The following is a 7,906-nucleotide window of genomic DNA, read 5'->3' as shown; positions in this document are numbered from 1 at the left end:
CAAGAAGAGAATACCTGTTATTAGAGATAAATTTTATATAAGATCAGTCCATTCTTTTGCGCATCCAAGTTACCTAAGCATAAAACAAAAAAAGACAATGAAACTCTGTCATAAGCCTTGACCATGTCTAGTTTGATAACCATATTGGCTCCTTTCCATGGTTTTTCAATGTCATCGATGATTTCTTATGCCAGCAGGATGTTTTCAGTAATGGCTCTACCTTTAATAAAACCACTTTGATTTTGAGTGACAATTCTAGGAAGAATTCTATTTAACCTGGAATTAATCACCTTGGCAATGATTTTGCTAGAGATATTACATAAACTGAAAGGTCTAAATTCAGAGAAACTCTGTGGTGCTTCAACTTGAGGGATCATTACTATACAGGTGCAAATTTTTTTTAGGAAGAGTGGCTCCCTGGAAAAAGGATACTACTGCTCTATGGGGGTCTTCTGCAATAATTCTCCAGCATATTTGGTAAGACCTACCAGTCAAGCCATCAGGACTAGGAGAGCTATCTTGATCAATAGAAAGAACAGAATCCTTAACTTTTTGGAGGGTAGAGATAGTAGTTAATGTAGTATTATCTTCATCTAACACTATTTTGTTAACAACATTCAGTACCATGCTGTCCTCCTTAACTTCTTCAGCAGTGAACAAGTGCTCAAAATATTTGAGGGCAACATCAACAACATCTTTTGTACCTTCCAGTCAGTTACCCTCAATATCTTTGATCTTCTAAATCATTAGTCTCCTTCTCTTGTTCTTAATGACATCATGAAAGAAAGTTGTGTAGACATCTCCTTCTTCTAACCATTTGACTCTAGCCTTCTTCCTCAAGATACTATCTTGGAGCTTTAAGAACCTGATGAATTCAACTCTGGCTTTAGAGAGTTTCATTCTATTTCTTGGTTGTTGTTGGCTAAGGAAGCTTCTTCCAGACTTCTAATGAGGATCTTTAAGTTCTTAGGTTCTTCATAAATATCCCCAAAGGCTTCCCTCGACCATTGGCTAAGGGTCTTGCAGGTGTTTTTTATTTTCTGATAAGGATGTAAAGAGGATTTCCAGCTACCTCAATATCCCAAGCCTGTTGAACCACCTGCAAAAAATTATCATGATCAGTCCACATGTTCAAAAATTTGAAGTATTTAATATAATCAGTATTATTGACTTTGTAAGTGATGAGAAGAGGTGCGTGATCAGAACAAGATCTAGACAAATGAGTCACAGAGGTTCCCCCAAATTGGTCGAACCAATATGAGTTGTATACAAATCCGTCAAACCTCTTTCAGATGGTGTTAAGAGGATCTCTATTATCACTCCATGTATATAAGGAGCCAAGAAAACCTTCATTTTGAAGATCACAATCATTTAAACGAGAAATAAATTTAAAGCTTTCCTCCAGCCTATAGGGACGTCCTCCAATCTTTTCTTCAGCAGAAGTGATGATATTAAAGTCACCAACAACTCCCCGAGGGCCATGTATTGGATATGGTTCTCAATTCATCCCAAAGAACATTCCTTAATTGTTCATCACATTTAGCATGAACAACAGATATATAAAAAGGAACATGGCTTTGTGATTGAATTATGTGAACCAAAGCATGTTTCTCTTTATCTTACACTATATCAAGAGTATAGTCAAAAGACCAGAAAATTCAGATCTTATCAAAGCAGTTGTGAAAGCAGGATTGATATCACAGCTTCCTTTTGAATTTTTCAATTTTTCTAGCGCCCACAATAGGCTCCTTAATAAACATGTAGGAGATTTTATGCTCATTTTGAATGATACCGAGTCTTTCAGAAGCTCCTTGGGATCCTATCCCCCTAATAATCCATGAAAGTGTAATAATCATTGGAAACATTAATGGTTAGATTTTTTGTACAACCTTTATTGTCCGGAGCCACCATAGGTGGGGGGAAAAATTTCTCATTAGAAGTGTTGAAATCATTTGTGGGAGATAGATTATTGTAGTACAAAATATTTTGTTGGAACTTGTGTGGTAGTATTAGCCACATATTCCATACTCAAAGGATCTCTAGTCCTTCTGATAAGCTCATCATCAAACTTAGAAGAGTCATAATCTTCTGAGTCATAATCTTCTGATGAGTTATCCATAGAAATATCTGCCATACAGTCTTTGTAAGCAGTATCATCAAAAAAGAAATTTTCTTCCAACCTGTCAGATGTATCGTTTAGGATGTTATTAACAATATCTGGGGTTGGTTATATTTTCCCATTATATTCTTGATAAAAAATACTATCTCCTCTTCCTGTGCATATATTTCGTATGGGCATTGACTTCAAACCAAATAGTGGAGCAATTTGCTAGCAGCTATGTTGATTTAATAGTTCTTCATTTTCTAAGGAAACCTCAGGTTGAATGAAAGCTTTGGAAGTGAATTTTTTGGATTTTCTTAACACAATCTGCTCTTTTCCTTCTTGAACTTGTAGCAGTGAAAGATCCATTTCCATATCCTCTTCTTTTGCTTCAGGAAAGATAATTTTCTTGTCTTGCTTTGATTTACTAGCATTGGTCTTGATCATTTGAAAGTTGTTTTTTCCTTCCTTTGTTTAGCCTCCAGTTCTTTATCAAATCAAGTATGTTTTATTTCCATATGGTTGATATTGTTGCCCTCATGTTGAATATTGTACTTGTTGTAAGGCCTCACTACATCCATGCTTTCCACCTAGCCCTTGGAATTGTGAGTTACTATAACAGTAATGTTAGTAGTCATTGTATTAGGAGTTTGTGCTCCTCCATTTTCAACATCAATATTTTTGGTTTTGAGATCTCTAGACTGGATTATTGTATCATTAGCATTTTTTGTGTTGGCATTGTTGTAGTTATTGCCTTTGACCTTTTTATTTGACATTATTTGCCAACCTTCATCAGTGGAAATCTCTCTCATTTCTATTTCATTTGTCTGCTCGTGCCTACTACTGATCTTTTCTCCTCTTGGCAAGTTCCTGTTTAGTATGATAGTAATAGCACTATTTTTCTTGTTTGGTCCTAGAGATTTTCTCTAGTCCTTATGTTTCCCACTAAATGTTGGACCTTTGTTGTGTGTATTATTATTGTGCAATAATAATGTACTCCTCTCATCGTTTCTCAATTATGGATGTAAACTTGTACACGAACTATCATAATGACATTGCATCTTGCAATGATAATAGTAAGAAGGGGGATTCATATTCCACCTTTTGAGTGAACATCTCAAGATTGCCTTCCCCATTCCTGATCTCAACATTTACTTATGTAAGGAGAGGTTTAGTAAGATCAATCTCAATACAAACCTTTGCAGTAGTAGGTCTAGATTTGGATATAGTAGCCTTATCCATAGTGAGCGGTATACCAATAGGTTCAACAATGCGGCAAATGGTTTCCCATCTGTAGTAATGCCATCGAAGGTCTGGAAGAGTAATTCAAAGAAACTTACCCACAATTGTACATTTGCAAGTTTGTGCTAAATATCATTCTCTTCCTTTGTCAAAATGACAATAGGTTTACCATTGATAACTTCATAGGGTCTAAGAGGAAGCTTAACCCGATTCCTTTCAGTGATTGAGGGTCGATTCCATAGTACCTCTTTGTATGAGGTTTGAGCAGCACCTCTAGTTGAGGTAAAAGCAGCACCTCCAGTTAGTTCAACTCTTGATATCTGTCTATTGAAGTTTTGGGCTGACAGAGCAGGGAAATCTAAAGAGGGGTTTACTGAATGCTACTAAGAGAGATCGGAAACCAGATGGAGAACGTAACGGTAACATATAGGAGAAACTATAAGATTAGTCTTTGAGAGAAGGTGTTTACAGAATGTTACTAGGACTATGAGATGTTACTTATTTTAGAGCTAAGACACACTATGACAAGCTTCAATAATTATTGTCCTACGGCATTGTGCTATACTTTCGACATTGGTTTTCTCCTGACACCTCATCAGATCATTATAGTCCCTGATGATGAACACGTGTGTAACGACCCAACCGATCATTTTGAGCTTTTGCACTTTGTTCGCCAGTTCTCGGGCATGACTCGCTTTTTGTAGTGTATTATGACTTATGTAAATCGTTGGCTTTGGTTTTCAGGATGATCAGAATGAATTTGAAAGAACAGTTCTCAGTTTGAAGCTTGAAATTTGAAGGGTTTGACCAAGATTTGACTTGTTAATATATGATCTCGGATTGAAATTTTTATAATTTGGTTAGCTCCGTTAGGTGATTTGGGACTTAGGAGCGTGATCGGAATGTATTTTGGAGGTCCGGTGTAGAATTAGGCTTGAATTGGCGAAAGTTAGTTTTTGGCATTTTTCGGTTGATAGGTGAGATTTTGATATAGGGGTCGGAATGGAATTCCGAGAGTTGAAGTAGCTTCATTGTGTCATTTGGGATGTGTGTGCAAAATTTCAGGTCATTCTGACGTGATTTGTTTTGGTTTTTGATCAAAAGCGGAATTCGAAAATTTTTAGAAACTTAGGCTTGAATCCAATGTGTTTTGGGTGATTTGATGTTGTTTGAAGTGTTTTGATGATTGGAACAAGTTTGAATAAGGTATTAGGATATGTTAGTACCTTTGGCTGATGTACCCAGGGCCTCGGGTGAGTTCGGTGGTCAATCGGATCGTTTTGAAGTTAAGAAAGTTGCAGATTTTGAGTTCTAGCAGTTGCAGACGTTTTGGTCTTCGCGTTCGCAAAGGGTCAGGAAGGGAGGCGTCGGGTTTGGCCATCACGTTCGCGAAAGGCCGGGATTGTAAGTGTCGCATTCGCGGGAGGCTTGGACGCGTACGCGTAGGTTTGTGAGGTGAGGCATCGCGTTCGCGATGGGGGGGGTCACGTTCGCGAAGAAGAGCTTTGGTCAGCTGAATTTTTGTGCTTCGCGAACGCGAGGGTTTGACCGCGTTCGCGATGAAGGAATTTTAATAGCTGGGCAGAATGTTTTAAAGACCTGTTCCGCGACTTTGAACCCTTATACACCATTTTAAATAGGAAAAGAGCCTTGAGGGGTTTGAAGAGAGAAAATCATGGTTCTTCATTGAGGTAAGGATTTTGGACCCTAAAACTCGATTATTTGTGGTTTAGGAACAAAATATCAGTGTTTAATTCATGAAAATCAGTAGAAAAATGTGGAGTTAGGGCTTGAGATTATGAGACCTTCTAGGGATGATTTGAGGGGTCAAACGAACTTCGATTTTTGAGTTCTTTATATGTACGGACTCGTGAGATGATGAAGAATATTTTGGTATAAAGTTTGTCCAGTTCCGGGATGCGGGCCCGGGGGACGGGTTTTGACTGATTTCGGATTTTATGCTTAAAATCGATATTTTTCAATTGAAATTCATTCGTTTAGCATAATTTGATGATGAAAATCTGAACTTTGTAGATTTGGAGTATTCGAAAGTTGATTCGAGAGGCAAGCGTGTTGCAGAGTAGCTTTTCGGGCTAGTTCGAGGTGAGTAATGATTTTAAATGTTGTCCTGAGGGTATGAAACCTCGGAATTTCACAGCGTACGTCTAGGTTGAGGTGACTCATGTCACACATCCTTTTTTCTTACTACACACCGTAAAGAGGGTATAATAAAGAGAGTTTTCCAATTAAAGGACAATAGAAACGGGATTTATTTATTAAAAGATTCAGAGTCGCCACTTGGGAGATTTATGGTGTCCCAAGTCACCGGTTTAAAATCCCGAGTTGAGGAAAAGAATGACTTTGTTTAATAGTCCGCGAACCAGAAATCCGGGTAAGGAATTCTGTTAACCTGGGAGAAGGTGTTAGGCATTCCCAGGTTCCGTGGTTCTAGCACGGTCGCTCAACTGTTATATTTGGTTTAATTATCTGATTTTAAATAATTATGAACCTATGTGCAAATTTTAACTTTAACCGCTTTTAGTCATTATTAGGAAGATTGCAACGTTATCAAAATATGTTTCGAACCACGTCACATAAATGCACCCGCAGTTCGTAACACATTTTATCTAACGTTGAGATTTAGATTTGGGTCACATAAATGCGCACCCGAATTTAGGAAGGTAAATTATTAAAATAACGCGCCTAAAGCAACTACGCGTGGTTAACTTTGTGAGGGCCATGAAAATTCAACTAAATGGCACGCCCCGATTCTAATTTCAAAGGATTGTACTCAACTAAAGCAAACTACGGATGTTCAAAGATTAATTTCCTAAACTATTTTGAGATTATTGTGAATGAAATAAAATAAACTAAGGTGGGGGAAGGCGGGCCCGCATTTAAGCAAGCAAATCTTGCTAATCAAATTTGACCAAGGGACAAAATGCATAAAAAACAAAACTTTGCATACATGCCTGCAAGAACGTACAGAACCTAGGGACATATTCTTAGCCATCAGTTCTATTTTTACTCGTAAACCTTCCGTTACTTCATTTCATGAAAATTAAACTTGGCAAACAGATAAAAAATAGTAAAGCAACATTATTCCATGAAACTAGGTGAATAACGAAACACGGCAACATTGAAGAGCCAATAACAGTCCAACAAAAAGAACACTCACAGTTTTAAATGACAATAAAAATTTTCATTTGCTTGTCCAAAGTAAACCAACAGATTTAACAAAATGACATGGAAAAACTGGAGCCAAATCAAATCAGTATTTTATTCATTCTAAACTAGCAACAATCAGAAAATTAGAAGTGCACCTACCTTGTATTTTAAAAGAAACGAAGGAAAAGCGACACGAAGCTCAGCAACAATTTCCGTCCACAACCAACAACAATCGCAGCAAGACAACTCTAATTAGAGCTTCGACAACTTACAAAGATAAAAATCACAAGGACCTTCGATGTGAAGTAAAATCGGCACACATGAATCGCACCGAGACCTCGGACGGAACTTCAGACCCAGATCTCGAATTTTTTTTGTTTTTTTTTGGTTTCCTGCTGGGTCTTATGGTAATAGGATGATAAAAACTCAACTGTGTTAATGGAATAAAGGAAAGGGATGGTGGCTTTTGGAGAGTGAATCTGCAGTGAGATTTTTAATTTCTAGAGATACAAATGGCTTTAATGATGAAGAAAAAATGAAGTGATGCTCAACGGGGAAGATGATGTTGCTGTAGTGAGTTTACATAGCTATGAAAAAAAGAAATTCCAAGAGAAAATGATTATTTCACAGTAACTTCTGTAGCTATCTGTTTTGGAGAAGAATCAGATTAGAGGATTAGGGATGGGGCCTCGTTCCTTGTTGGGATTTTTTGGGGTCTAGGTTTATTTTAGGCGTAGGTAGTATTATATAGGGGTAGGGATTAAATTTATATTTTGTGTATTTTGCCAATTAGTCCCTAGGTCTTTTTGTGTTAAGTCCTTAGGGTCTTTTTATTTATTTTTTGTCCTAAAGAAGAGTCTAAAAAGGTCCGTACACTACACAATGCCTTTTAAAATAAGATAGAAATACTATACTATGCCAAAACTAATCCTAATTAACTAAACTAAACATGAAACTATTTTTGTATTTTCGAAATTATATAAAGACAAAAAAAAGGTACTATTTTTTTGAATTTTTTTAAAACTTATGAAAAATACATAAACTAAAATATTTTTTTGTAATTTTCATTTTTCTTATGCTAAAATAAAGTAAAAGCGTCAAAATTAATTGAAATAGCGCTATCAGGCCTAAATTAAATATTTTCGGACTAAAATACAGAAAATCTTGGGGAAGGTCAAAAGTCACATGTCTACAACTCACACGCTAGCTGACGAGCGTGGGGTAGAGCACCGTTGGGGATTGTGACTTAGTCCATCCTGTTTGACTATTTTACTGTGTATTAATAGCTAACTGTTTGATATCATTATATATTTGGGCTAAATGCCGTATTTGGGCTTCGTGCCAACTGTTTGAACCCTTAGGGGATTTTTAAATGATAGTTTCCTCACTGTTTGA

The 7,906-nt window shown here is 36.8% G+C and overlaps 1 long non-coding RNA gene across 1 annotated transcript; it reads right to left on the bottom strand.

The window, feature by feature from the left end:
• On the bottom strand, positions 1–7,234 carry LOC109229417. The gene is made up of 2 exons (XR_002068566.1): positions 6,671–7,234; positions 1–1,099 (listed from the first exon to the last, which is right to left on the bottom strand). It is a non-coding gene; the product is annotated as an uncharacterized LOC109229417 (long non-coding RNA).

The sequence above is a fragment of the Nicotiana attenuata genome, chromosome 7 (assembly GCF_001879085.1).
Source record: "Nicotiana attenuata strain UT chromosome 7, NIATTr2, whole genome shotgun sequence".
Lineage (NCBI taxonomy): Eukaryota > Viridiplantae > Streptophyta > Magnoliopsida > Solanales > Solanaceae > Nicotiana > Nicotiana attenuata.
This window is presented reverse-complemented; position numbering and strand designations above follow the sequence as displayed.